The sequence below is a fragment of the Psammomys obesus genome, unplaced genomic scaffold, assembly GCF_907164565.1.
Source record: "Psammomys obesus unplaced genomic scaffold, mPsaObe1.curated_primary_1811, whole genome shotgun sequence".
NCBI classification, from domain to species: domain Eukaryota; kingdom Metazoa; phylum Chordata; class Mammalia; order Rodentia; family Muridae; genus Psammomys; species Psammomys obesus.
In genome coordinates this window covers 13,623,088-13,637,286 of record NW_026596240.1, presented here as the reverse complement: position 1 = coordinate 13,637,286, position 14,199 = coordinate 13,623,088, and positions in this window count along the sequence as shown.

Here is a 14,199-nt window from a genome sequence, read left to right as displayed (position 1 = left end):
GGATGGTCTCTCAGGGGGCCCAGTATGACCCCAGACTATAGTGATCTCAAGCCACTTTGTTAGCCGAAACGTCCCATTTCCCAAGCTTTTCTACGGCCTGACCGTCCAACAGGCCTGGGGTGGAGCCTGGGAAGGCAAGTCTGCAGGGCGAGGAGGAGGACAAACAATGTCCACAGGGATTCCTAGGACTAGGGCAGTGGATGTGGTGGGGGGAGGCTAGGAACCAGAAGCGCTGTTGGTGTCACAGCCTGGGCCCTCCTCTCTCAATCTGGGGTGGCCACTTCCAGGCAGGCCCAACAAAAGTCCCTGTGTGGTCACGTCAGTTCTTTCTCATAGTCTGAGCGATGCTCTGCCCAGAGCACCCTGACCCGGGCACACTGAAACACAGGGCATTGTTTGTCCGTCCTGGACCACAGAGACTGGCCACTCAGGCAGCTGACAAAGGCACTAGGGGACTCTGGGTTCTTCTGAAGGTGAGTGTGGTTGCCCCACTCCTATCCCTGGATCTGCTCACCCTCAACCTTCCACCTTCCCCAGAATGGAAAAGGCAGGGGGAATCCTTTTTTTTTTTTTCATATAAGTAGAATCCTGCAGTGGTGGTGACCTTCCTAAGGCCACAGGAGAATGGAGTGAGGCTATTGGAAGCAGAGCCCTGAGCTGAAGAGTATTTCCTTAGACTGACCCAGGCTCAGCCACCAGCAGCAGCCCTAGAGGAACTGGATGTCTCAGGAAACTTTCCGGGAAGGCAGTGGCTTGTCAGGGTGTGAATTCCATCCATTTTGGAGGCAGCGAAGGGAATGGAAGCATAGCCCCAGGGGTCCCCTTGGCCTGAGCACCCTGTCTTGGGGAGCTGGTCCAGTCCTTGCCTCAGTCCCTGCTTCTTCCATGTGGTGCTCGGATGGTGGTCAGTGGTGCTAGCTGCTCTCCCCAGGCACTGTAGACTGGGCTCCCCAGGCCTGAAAGGAGAACACAGACACTGGGCAGACAAATGGGGACACTGTTTATCCCTGGACTGGGCCACCAGTGTGGATAGAAGTTAGAGGATACACATTCAGCCATTTCCCAGCACTTTTCCAAAACAGCCCTGGCATTGGCTGGGCCTGGCTGCCCAGGCCCTGAGGGCCAGCAGGATGAAGTGAGCAAGAGCTTGAGACATATCCAGCTAGCTATGCTCAGTTGGCTAGGCCTTGAAGTTGGAGAGGAAGGAAAAAAAGGAAAGGGAAGGAGCCAGAGTAGGGTGAGGATAAAGGGAAGAAAGAAGGGAGAAAGGGAGGAGAGGGGAAAGGGCAGGAGAGAAATGGAGGAAGAGGCAGAGAACAGTGAGGGAAGGCTTCATTTCTGCCTGAGGTTCTGGACTCTGATTATGGGGCAGTGATGAAGAGAGCAGCCTGGGGCCTTTGGTTCTCACCTCTGTCTTCCACCCAACTTGAGACTGTAGAACAGTGCTGTGAGCAACTAACTCCCAGTGGTGTGGTGAGAGGGGGATGGAAGAGCCATGGAGAAGGTTGAGCCAGAGAGACCAGATGTAAAATAAGAGGCTCACACACAGACACTTTTACGTACATACATACATATGTGTATATATCTGATACGTTGGGTGGTAATGGGAATTGAAGCTTTAATACATGCACATACATGTGACTTCAATGTACTTAATTTGTATTGTCTGGGTATGCACAAGGGAGTCAGAGGACAATACGCAAGAGTCAGTTCTTTCAACCCGTGTGGATGGGTTCTCTGGCTAGAACTCAGGTCATGAGGCTTGGCGGCAAGTGTCTCTGCCTGCTGAGGCACCTCTCTGACCCTGTGTGTGAAATGACGTGCATCGCTAGGGAGTCACCCAGGGTGTGTACAGCTGTGTGGAGAGCAAGGCCACAGTTTCCTTGCAAGGGCTCCCATGGCGGCGAACTCCCGTCTGACCTCCCACAGGCCCTGCGGCTATTGTCCTCGTGTTTACTGCTGGACTACCGCAGGGCCCGTGCTTGAAGGAGCCGGAACAAACAGACCTGCGTCTAGCTTTCTGCATGTGAGACCACAGGTTGGTTGCGTCACACATGCGCAGGCACACGCGCACACGAGCACACGCTTAAACAAAGAAAAGAAAGAATGAGCAATCTGGCCTAGAGCTGTGTCTCTAAAAGGACCCTTGCTGTGTCTAAGGCCCCTGTGCAGATGCTGGGGTGGCAGGCAGCTTTTAGAAAGCGACAGTCCTCAGAGAGCGACCTACCCCACAGGCATCCTGCCCTGCCATCTCTAAGCCCTGCTTGGCATCAGGCCCAGGGCCACACAGAGCTCCTGTCCCGAGCACGGCACTCCTGGGAGGGCCAACATCAGGGCGGAGACATTGCTGAGTAGCAGTGAGTGTTGGCCTTGGACTAGAGCCTGGGCTAAGTCTAGCCCAGACGGCCTTTGCAGAGCAGGGGTCTCGACCCGGGTTCCAGAGGGGCTTCGGGAGGCTTTCTTTTGTGCATGTTCCTGTCGGGAGGGGTGGGCTTCAACAGTACCTTAAAGGAGTTGTGAGGAGATTCAGCAGGGCTCTAAGTTCGGCCATACAGCAGAACGTGGGAGATAGTGTTCATGCGTAAGTGTGCGTGTGTGTGTAAGTGCGCGAGTGCAGGTGCATGTACTTGTGGAGGTCAGAGGTCAGTCTCAGGTATGCTTTCTCAGGGACCATCAACCTAGTTTGCTTGTTTGTTTGCTTGGGTTTCTCTGTGTAGCCCTGGCTGTCCTGAAACTCATTCTGTAGACCAGGCCGGCCTCAGGGATTCACCTGCCTCTGCCTCCCGAGTGCGGGGACTAAAGGCGTGTGCCACCACCACCCTGCTTTTTTTTTTAAAGGTCTTACTATCGACCCCTGCTAACCTGGAATTTGCTATGTAGACCAGGCTGGCCTTGAATTCACAGAGATCTGCCTCCCCCTGCTTTCAGAGTGCTCAGGGCTCTATGCCTGACTTACCATGTTTTTTACATTTATTATTATTTTTTACTTATGTGTATGTGTGTGTGTGTGTTTATTCAGTGTGCAGGTGCCAGTGGAGGCCAGAAAAGCAGCTCAGATCCCCTGCAGCTGGAGCTACAGGCAGCTGTGGGCCCCTTGACATGGGAGCTGGGAACCAAATTTAAGTTCTTTGAAAGGTTGAGTCTCTTCTCTAGCAGGGACCTTGTTTTTGGAGATGAGGTCTCTCTCTCCCTTTCTCTCTCTCTTTCCCTCACTGGCCTGGAACTCCTCAAGTAGGTTGGGCTGGCTACCAAGCACAAGGAATCCTCCTGCCTCTGCCTCCAGACCTGAGGTTTTTATAACCCTTTTAAAACGTGGGTTCTGAGGATTAAGCTTCCGCAAGGTCCTTGAATGACAAGCTTGTTGTGGGTGGAGCTGTCTCACTAACCCTTCGGATCAGTTTCTACTCTTCATTTTCCTGTGTCTTCAGCTCCAAGGTCCCTTTTTACAACTGGCACGGGGTGCCAGGTCACATGCCCGGGATCCCTCATCTGGAAGGTAGAATTCCTTCACCGTGGACTCTCTCTTGGGGGTAGTGTGTGGGGTTGGAAAGAATGGTGGGGGTGGGGGCTCCCCTGGCTAGGAGACTGCAGGACTGGGCAGTGGAGTGTCTGCCAGGGAACCTGGGGCATTGCCATTCTCCCAGGCTTGGAGGGAGCCACGGGGCCTGCCCTTCCCATGATCTTCCTGAAGGGAGAGCAACAGAGAAGGGCCTTGGGGAAGGGACTCTGAACAGAGGATAGAGGGCTTGTGTCAGCATCCCCCTCTCCGCTTCGGCTTTGTGGTGGCCCCTGGGTTCCCGGTGATTCTGCCTCCTACAGCACCTTAGCATGGCAAGCCAGGAGCTGTGCCCGGGAGGCTGGGAGGGGTGACCTGAGTGCAGGGAAAAGTCAGGGCATGTGTGGGCTGCAACCAAAGGACTAAGAGCAAGGTGTGTCCTGAGGGGCCGACTGGCAGCATGAATATAGGGTGGAGAGGCTTGACAAAAGACCCGGGGGTCAGAGCTGGTTTCATGCTGGCTTTGAGCAGTGCTTAGAAATGATGGCGACAGGGTGTGGGAAGGCTGGGGGCCGGGAAGTGATCTCTGTGGCTCTCAGTACCACTCCCAAGGCTGAGCACCTCCCCTCTGACAGACAGGGTGGACCTAGCCTGGAGCCTGGGGCTTAGCCTCTGCTTTTCCGTCTTCTGGCCTCAGGCCTCGTTCTTAGGTCCCAGCTCTCAGGTTGGCACACTACTTCCTCAGCCTGAAAGTGTGTGCTGTTTATTAATAGAAAGTCACCGCAGGGCCAACGGTGGTGCTAAGTGTTGAGAAAATGCCTCTTCGAACCACTGCCAGAGCAGAGTACATTGGCATTGAAGAGGCTGGGGCGCTGCATGAGCTGGGGACTGCTTGTACATCCAGGTAACTGCGAGGGAATGAATTCCTTTATTATTCCCCAGGCCTTGCATATACTGGCTTCTGATGGACCAGGACAGACAGGAAGAAGCTTGCGTTAGAATAGGTTGTCATGGTCTGAATGAGGGAAAGAGGGAGAGGAACTGTTCAAGAAGAGGAAGGGGTGCTTCAGGAAGGGGTGCTTCTAGGAGAGGGGTGAACAAGAAGGGTGTGTGTCTAGGAGGGTGTGTGTCTAGGAGGGGGTGTGTCTAGGAGGGGGTGTGTGTCTAGGAGGGGGTGTTTCAGGAAGGGGTGCCTTTAGGAGAGGGCTGTCCCAAGAGGGAGCTCCAGCAGACCCTTAGCGTGTTGTGACAAGGAGAGGCACGGCTAGCCAAACCAGTCATCCACAGTGAGTCAGGCTTCTGGCAGATAGCCCCTAGGCCAGGGCGTCTGTGACTCAGCCACTGACTGACAGGCAGTGGACCCACAGTGAAAGTGCTGGGAAAAGGTGGCACCGACGGTGCCCACTCTGGGGGCCCCTGCAATCGATGCGTCTCCCTGTTTCTTCCCCTCCTCCATCACACTCCACTAATGTCCTAACAGCTCATGGGCAAGAGATCCTTACCAAAGGTTAAGAATTTCCTGCCACCCTGAGAGACCCAGGCTAGACCTCAGCAGGACCTTAGGAGCATAGCAGGGGCAGGGCCAGCTCAACACCTTCCTATCTTCCTCCCTTCTTTCAAGTATGTTCCTCTTTTTCTGGAGTGCAAGGCAGGAAACAGGACAATTTAGCCAATCACAAAGCCTAGTCTCTTTCCACAACCTATCAGAATCTCCTTTGGGCTTGCTATTACCAAGGAAAGAAAAATCAGAGGCTGCATGAAGTGTTGTGAACCTTTGAGAGGGAGACGGTGGTAGAACAGGGGTCGCCATAAGCTTGGCTCAGAGTGCTCCTCCTCCCCCGGGAAAACATCTTGCTCCCCCTTTGGAGCAGAGAAATCAGCTCTGGGCTCAGGGACACTCCAGAGATGAGGCTACTGGAAACACACAGAAGGAGACAGGGACCAGCCATCAGTGTGTGGGAGGAAGACCAAGCGCCATGGGAAGGCCTGCTGTGGAAGGTGGCCGTCTGTCTCAGCAGACTGCTCTCCTCCTCCTGTCAGGAACCATTACCCTGGTCTCCTAGACACTGGGCTAGTTTTAGGTGAGCACCAGAGGAATCTACAGTAGGGATTCAGTTTTAGGGAAGTCAACCCTTCCCCATTCCCTTCTCTTGGCTCAGCCACAAAACATTCACCTTGCACCAGCCATCACACCAACATCCCACCAAGAATGAGGATGAAGTTGGGTGGCCGGGGTACAGAACAGACTGCCTTCCTTGCCTGGGAAAACCAGTGCAGCCTCTGGAGCTCATAGCCCGAGAAAGTCCCCAAACACAATCTGTATCTAAAGATTGAGCAGTCAGCTTCCCGGGAAGGTCCGATTGTGACCTTAACTCAACCCTTCAGAGCCTCCCCTGGGGAGAGTACAACACCTTCCAGAATGTTCTCCAGGCTCCTCCAGCCATGGCTCCCCACAGGTCCTCCTATATAGTATACGGTGCTTTTTTTCATCTGACTGCGACCCCCCCCCCCAGCCCCGCAGTTGGCCATGGCTCTGGCTGGGCCTCAGACCTGTGCCCAGATTCTGCTCATCTATAAGACCACGGCTTCCGGAGGTGCAAGTGCCCGCGTGCCATGCTCAAGCTGGGTGCAGCCTCTGAAGATGACCTTCTTCTGAGCCTGGCCCCTGCACGTGTTCCTGGGGTCCTCCAGCTGTTCCCCAACATATGCCTTCTGCTCTGGGGCCTCCATTATCCTCAGGGACCCAATCTCGTAGGCCTCCTCTGAAAGTGAAGACCAGAGATGGCGGGTGTGAACTGTATTGGTTCACACTGTCCCCTTAACAGATGGAGCAACTGAGTCTGGGGGATGAAAGGTGACCCCCTCCCCCCCAGGAAGCCAGTTTCCTCAGAAGTAGGTTATGGAGTCTGTGTGAGAGGGTGTGACCACCTGAAGAGATATCAAGCTTTTTCTCCGAGTTTTTCTTCCTGTTTAACAGTAGCCCCCAAGACTGGGCACACCTCTAGTCAGCTGGTCTGATGAGCTGGACGGGCTCAGTGACAGAAAAGAACTGTGGAGTCTTCAGGCTCCTGGCTGGTTGGTACAGGTTTCCAGCAGAGGATTGAAGCAGGTGAGACGGACAATCAGCCCCATGTGGCCCTGACGATGACAGTCTCAGCCTGGGCTTTGCCGAACCTCTGCCTGCATGTCTCAGACACCCCACTCCCATGGGAAAGCCCTTCTGCACCTTGACAAAGCACTCACGCCAGAGCAGCCCCTTCTTCCCTTCCCCCTCCCCAATAAAAAGAAAATCTGAAGCTTGCACTGTCTCTGACAGACCCTGTGAAAAGGTCAGCGGTGGTGTGGAAACAGGAAAGGTGATATTTACTCGTTTGGCGGGTTTGTCTAAGAGGAGGCTGTGCCTGTGCTTACTTGACCCCAGCACCTGGTGAGTTAAGTGACAGCAAACTCTGACCTTCTGTAATTCAGTAGGTCAGGAATTTGGGGATGGCCAGTGGGGTAGCTCTGTCCTGGGAGCCCATGTGGGGCCAAGGTCTCCTGAGCAGTTCTTGGGCCGGCTGTCACTGGAAGGCTTTAGGGATCAGAGGGACCCCCCCGCCCCAAAGCCCCAGGCTTGATGTTGTCCGGGGCATGCGATCAGCTGCAGGGCTTCCTCAGAACTCCAGGATAACTTTCTAAGTGAGTACTTCGGAGGCGGGTCCTACCCTCAGAAGCCTTAACTCATCGCTCTGCATTGTAGGACATCATTGGCTCTCCAGAGTGGGCCACACAGCAAGGACACCAGGAGGGGAGGCTCTGGGGACACATTTCAGACAGAGAGAAAGCAAGGAATGACAGGCACCCCCTCACCAGAGAGAGTAACTGCACAGAAGGAAAGAAGGAAATGAAAGAAAACACTATAGATCCCAAATTAGAAAAGTTGTTTCATGTGAAAAAGTTTAAAGGCAAGATGTGTACAGGGGGAAATGACTAGGAAAATGGTTTTGAGGCTCCTTTCCAAGAAGAATGAAAAGTGTAGAGAACCTGGGCAACAGATATGTACAGGGGATGTGCAGAATGAGGAAAAAGGAGAAAGGGTGCAGAGCCCTGCAGTGCCCACTTGTCGATGCGCCCTGGCAGAGTGGGTACACTCAGGGCCTTCACTGAGTTTGTGTGAGGCCCTGGGTTCACTCTCCAGCACTGCAGAGAATACGGAAAATGGCAAGAGAAGAGGAGAAGAAAAAGCAGGAGGAAGAGGAAAATGAAGAGGCAGAGGAAGAGGAAGAATAGACAGAAGAGGAGGAGGAAGAGAAAGTGGACTAGGAGGAGGAGCATGGAAAGGAGGACCCGGTCAAATACAGGACAAATCATGTATTTGAGATCATTGTATGTCAGATACCAATGGGGTTTAAAATTTCACTTAATGCTACCACTTGAAACTGTAGTTAAGTACTTTACAGGGGCCAGAGAGATGACTCAGCACTTCAGAGTCCTTAGGGTCCTGCAGAGGACCCGAGGTTGTGCGCAGTGGCCCACTACAGCCCTGGGGGACCTGACACCTCTGGCTCTGAGGGCACCTGCACTCGGGGGCATTATGCACACATACCCACATAATTAAAAATAACACAAACAAATAAATATTTTAAAATAGCTACTATTCTTCCCCCTCTAACTCCTCTCTTTTTTTTTTTTTTTTGAGATAGAGTCTCACTATGTAGTCCTGGCTGGCTTGGAACTAGCTCTATGGACCAGGCTGGCCTCAAACTCAGAAATTTTCCTGCCTCTGCCTGGCTATTATTTTCTATTTCTATAATCAAAATAAAATAAAATGAACACCAAACATAAACAAAAACAAGCAAACAGAAAGCACAAAAAACAATCCCTTTGATGTGAAGAAAAGTAAAAGGCATTAGATTCAATGAGCTAAAGCTGACATGAGAGGAATCCTGAATGCTGAGCACTACAGAACTTGCCGTTTCCAGTAGGAGAGGAAGAGATTTCCAACCGAGATTCCTGGCTTCTCCAGGACTTCACCTTGCACAATTACAGACTTCACTGTGAATCAACATTGGCCATATTTGGGTAATCAACACAGTTCTAAAGACTTCTGTACATAGCTAGCGACATCACTCATATATAGGTCAAGAAAGAGACATTCTTAGACATGTAAAGACTTATGTAAACTCCTGAAAAATAATGGTCCCAAAGAGCCACTGGTGAGCTGAAAAGTGAGTCAAGCCAAGAAGCCAGGATTGAAGAGGTGGGACAAACGACAGAGGTGTGAGTCACCTGGGCAGAGGAGACAACGTCTAAATCATTGTTCAGAACTCTGGTTGTGAAACAAGATGCAAACATCAAAAGTAATTCTTGAAGGAAAAGAAGTGCAGACTCCAGGCATGTGATTATTCTCAGAAGAATGTAAGAAACAGACGAGTCTTGAACTGCTTCTCCTGTGCCTCATATGTGTTTAAGTACACGTATGCTGTCTTCTCTGTGTTCCTCTGTGTGTGCGTGAGCCTCAGAAGTGCTGCTAATCACTGAGCCATCTGTCCAGCTCCACACTTGCTATTTAATTATCAGAATGTGTAGGAGACCGTTGTCTTCTTCCCCAGCTACAGAACTGACCAACCCGTACAGGGAAGGGGCTGAGGGGAAGCCACTGACTAAGAAAATTCATAAAAGTAAGCAAGGAGATGTAAAGCATGGAGAACAAACACAAGCACATAAAGTTCTGCGAAGTAAAAATAACTAAGTACCAGATACAAACTGCTTGCCAGGGCACAGAATGACATGCAGTGTAAAAACTATAGAACAAGGGGTGGGGCGCAGCTCAGTTTGTGGAATGGTTGTCCAGCTTTCACAAGGTCCTCAGTTCAAACCTAACAATCAGGAGGTGGAGGCAGAAAAATCAGGAGTTCAGGGTCATCTTCGGGCTACAGGGTGAGTTTACAGCTAGGCTAAGCTTCGTGTGTCAGAAAACTTAAATGAGCCAGGTGTGGTCACACACACCTGTGATCCAAGGCAGAGGCAGGCAACTTCCTGTGAGTTTCAGGGTGCCCAGGCTTCATAGTGAGCTCTTATCTCAGAACAACACACGAGGGAAAAGAAAGACATGGAAAAAAGCAAAAGAAAATGCAGACATAAAACAGTAGTGTACAGGATTGGGTTCAAGGGAAAAAATGAGTGTGTGGGCTGGAGAGACAGCTCAGGGCACAGAGCTCTTTCTGCTCTTTAGAGCACCCAGGTTTGGATCTGGGCCCTCACATAGCAGCTCCCAGCCAGCTGTCACTCCAGTTTCACAGGTTCGGCGTCTTCTTGCTTCCCTGGGCACTGCATGGACATGGTGTATAGACGTAAGGACAGCAAGCACTCCTAATGGAAAACAAAGAAGTAAAAGAAAGAACAATTAAGAAAGAAGGGTGTTATTTTTATTAATGAGACACTAGTCTGTAATAGACACATCCGAAACTGTCATTACAACCAAGGAAGTAAAAACTGTCACGAACAGAAGAAACTCAGGAAATTTAAACTGAGGTTTTTCTTATTTGATGACAGGTTAACTGAAAACGGAAGTGGAATGATGAGACGACAGCAGCAAAGGGTGAGCGCCTCCTGCAGAGTCTGCACCATGTCCCACGTCTTCACTCTGTCACTAGAGGAGAAACCCTCTGCTCCAGGCTGGCCCACACACTCACCCAGGGCCTTTGCCTCTGCTCCCTCTCAGCTTACAGCTCCCTGCCCTCTGTCCTGACCCCACATTTCTCTGACTCACCTACACTAAAATTTCCTGCTTAAAAGTCACCTTCACAAAGAGGCTTCCCTGCCTCAATGTGAAGGGACTTTCCCTGCTGGCTCATGCCTCTGCAAGCCACCTCCTTCCCTTATCTTGTTCTGTTTGCTTATTTTCACAAGCATTAGCTGGAGTTGGTGCTAAGTCAGAGAGCATTTGCTCTGCTCACACCTCACCCGTTGCTGAGAGGTTATGCATCACCAGAAAGGCACTCACCAGGTGACCTCGAACCCACACCTCATCCGTGAGCCACTTCACGTCTGCCTGTGTGCCTCTCCTTCCGTTCTTGCTCCTGATTGCAGGGGATATTTGGTGGTGTCTGGACACACAGGAATTTCTGTGACAGCAGGTGGAATTTGGGGTGTCTCTGGTCACCTAGAGGCCACAGGGCAAAAAGTCACCTTTCCCACCATGCCAAAAACAGAAGGAAGCCCAGCAGGATTTAGTTCTAAAACCCAAGTTTTATGTGTTTTCTGGGAGATGTGGGGTTTGCACGAATAAGCAGCCACAGGGGACTTAGCAGCAGAGGAAATGCCCTGTGTAATCTGTTCTAGGAACAAGGCATCTTCCCCAGATAGCAGACCCATAAAGCAGACCTTTCAAAAACACTTATCCATTGACGGGGTGTCTGTGTGCACCTGTGCCGTGGTCTTCCTGTGGAAGTCAGAGGACAGTCTGCAGGCTGGGGACTGCACTCAGGTCCTCAGGCTTGCCTAAGGCCACCTCTGGCCATCTCAATGGGCCCCACAGTGTTTGTTTGTTTGTTTTTTAATATATATATATCCGTGCATCTGCTGGAATATGAAAGCTGTCAAACAAACTTACACCAAAGGTAGATATTCTGATTATAGTTTCGTCTTCCCTACTTACCCAAATCCATGCCCTTTCTTTCTCCCTCATTAGAATGCAAACAGGAATATAATAATAATATGACAAGAAAAAATAAAACCAAACAAATCAGAATTGGACAAAACAGAAAGAAAAAGCACAAAAAATGCATACAGGTGGAAAAACCCACTTCACACACAGAAGGTTGAGGGGCAGAGCTGGTGAGAGCCAGACAGTTTAAAAACGGAAGATTGCAGAGAGCTGTGAAGAAGTTGTGGCCTCCCCCTTCAGAGCCGAGCTGCCTGGTGTAGCCTGGCATTCTCCACAAGACCTCTGCAGGCCCACGAACTCTCACCTGTGTTCAGCAGAACAAAGCCCTTTGAGACCAGCACCTCGGGTGGCAACCTGTTCATCTCCTTTTATACTGGGTCCCAATCTTGTCAGGAGTTACAAGTCACAGCTACTGAGCCAAAAGAGGTAGGCAAATGGCAACCAATGAGAGACAAAACAACAACAACAACAACAAAAACATGTCCACCGACCCCAGCCCATCTGTACCTTCTATGCCACCCTCGTGTAAAGCACCCACTGTGCAAACCCCCATAAAGATAAAGAAGAAAGTGAAAATCTTTGGCACCTTAGTCATCACAAGTACCTTGAGATGTCATCATTGAGTGGCGTTGTTATTTGGGACATATAACCTAAAAGGGAGAGAGAAAGGAAGAGCCCATTTGAGCCCAAACTCAGAGATGGGGGAGGAAGCACTTCAGCCTGACTCAGTCCCCAGCCCTGTCTACCAACAGGCGGCCCCGCCAGCATGGCCAGTCAGTGGGGTGAATGCCTTAGAATCCCATAGCCCTCTGCCCTTGCACCACACAAGCATGGGTGCTAGACAAAGCAGACAGGAAGCCCTCGCCAGGGCCTCTGTGTCCTGGCATCTTGGTCTCAGCATTGCCGGCCGCCTGGGCTGAGGAAGGTGAGTGCCCACCACCTCTAAGTGCCTCATCTGAGGTTCTTGTTCTGAGGCGCTTGTTCTGAGGTACTTGTTCTGAGGTGCTTGTTCTGAGGCGCTTGTTCTGAGGCGGAAGGCAAACCCCTGGAATCCTTCCTGTTCAGTGCCCTGAGAAAGACCGGAAGTTACTGTGTAAGAGTGTGGGCTTCCGGAGAGCGCATCCCCTGCCCATTCAAGCCCCTACAGGTAACAGAGTGTTCATCTACCATCCTCACAGTGACGAGGTGCAAGTTTGGGAAGAAGGCTGACCATGGCTCTCCATCCAGGATCTGAGAGGGCACAGTCCCGTGGGGCAGGAAGGCATAGGCAGCTTGCCATGGCCAGAGTCCAGGGCTGGCACCTCAGATCCCAGGAATGGGGAAGCAGAGAATGCTGGTGCCCGCTGGCTTTCTCTTTTCTCCCTCTTTGTTCCGTCCCGGCTTCAGCCCGTGGGATGGCGCCACCCACATTCAAGGTGATGTTTCCTGATCTTGGACCTCTCCATCAACTTCCTCACATGCCCAGAGGTGTGTCCCAAGTGATTCCAAATCCGGTTGACAATGAAGATAAAGGATTATCGAGGGAGAGAGGAGGAGGGGAAGGAAGGGTAGGGCAGGATGGGAGGGTCAAGGAGAGGAGAGAGGCTGAGGAAACAAAAGGGCAGAGGAAAGGCACAAGGCTGGTTCCCAGGAGTGGCAGACTGGAGGCCTATGCCATGTGCTACTCTGGGAGTTAAGTAGGAAACAGCCTGTACTCTCACCCTTATGCACGCTGGAGTGGGTGCGTGTGTGCGCACACTCACACACACACACAAACACTCACACACACACCCTCACACACACACACTCACTCACACTCGCACACGCACATGACTGCAGTAGAGCACACACAGTTACACTCATGCATACGTGTGTACTCGCTCACGAACTTTCGGCTCTCGGGAGCATCTGACAAAGCAAGCTTCTACAGTCACTGCTGAGGACACACTCAGAAACTGGGCTTGTACGAGGTCACAGAAGTGTCATCAGTGGCCTCTGGGAGATGGTGGTGCACCTTTTTTAGCTGGAACTCAAGAAGATGGGAAATTCAAAGCCAGCTGGGAAGTCGGATCCCTTCCGTGAGTCGGTGACGGCTGTCCAGAACAGAATGACAAAGAATGACAAGAAAAATAAATGAGCCAAACTCTTTTTTTTTTCTCCAGAGAGGGAGAGAGGGGGAAGCAAATGGCCACCGCCACCCAAGGAAATGAGAGCTGCAGACGATGAAACTAATGGGTTAGAAAATAGAACATGAATTGATGAATAAAAGTGGGGTCTGCCTCTTTGGGAGGACCAATGAATTTCAGGAACCATCAACAATCCTAATCAAGGGAAAGAGAAAATATGAGCATGTAAAATGAGAAATGGGAGTGAGTAAAATAAAACAACAACAACACAGAAATAGCTTTCATCTCTCTGCTAATAAACTTGAAAATCCCAATGAGGTGGAGATTTTTCTAGGAGGTATAAATAACTAGTTAAGACTGAAGAAGTGGTCGTAAGGCAGGAGAGACTAATAATCTGAGGGAAGGCTGAAGAGGTGGAGAGAAAATGAACCCCGGCTGCTTCAGAGTAGTTTGAAGCCTGTGGGGATGGACCCTTAGTGCTGTGTGGACTTCGAGGCCTTGGGTTAGGAGGGCGGCTCCGACCAGCCCCCCCTCTAAGGCAGCCATGCCCAGGGCCAAAGCCAGTCAGACGGGCAGGGCAAACTCAGCCCAGCAGCAGAGACAGACGCAGAGGACTGGAAAACTGACCGTGGCCGTGGGTTCCAAAGTGTCAGGGCCCACACACAGCAGGGCTGAGTCTACCAGGCAAATGCTGAATTCGGAGTGCATCGCACCTGAGAACAATCGTGTTTGTGGATCAACAGGGGTGCACCCGCTCTGTCACAGAGACCTGGGGTTTATCATTAGTGTGTCTGTGTGCTATGGCGTGGTGTGGTGTGGTATGGTGTGGTCTATGTGTGTGTGGTGTGGTGTGCTGTGGTGTGTGAGTGTGTGGTAAGGTGTGGTGTGTGTGTGGTGTGGTGTGTGTGTGTGTGGTGAGGTGGTGTGTGTGTGGTGTGGTGTGTGTGGTG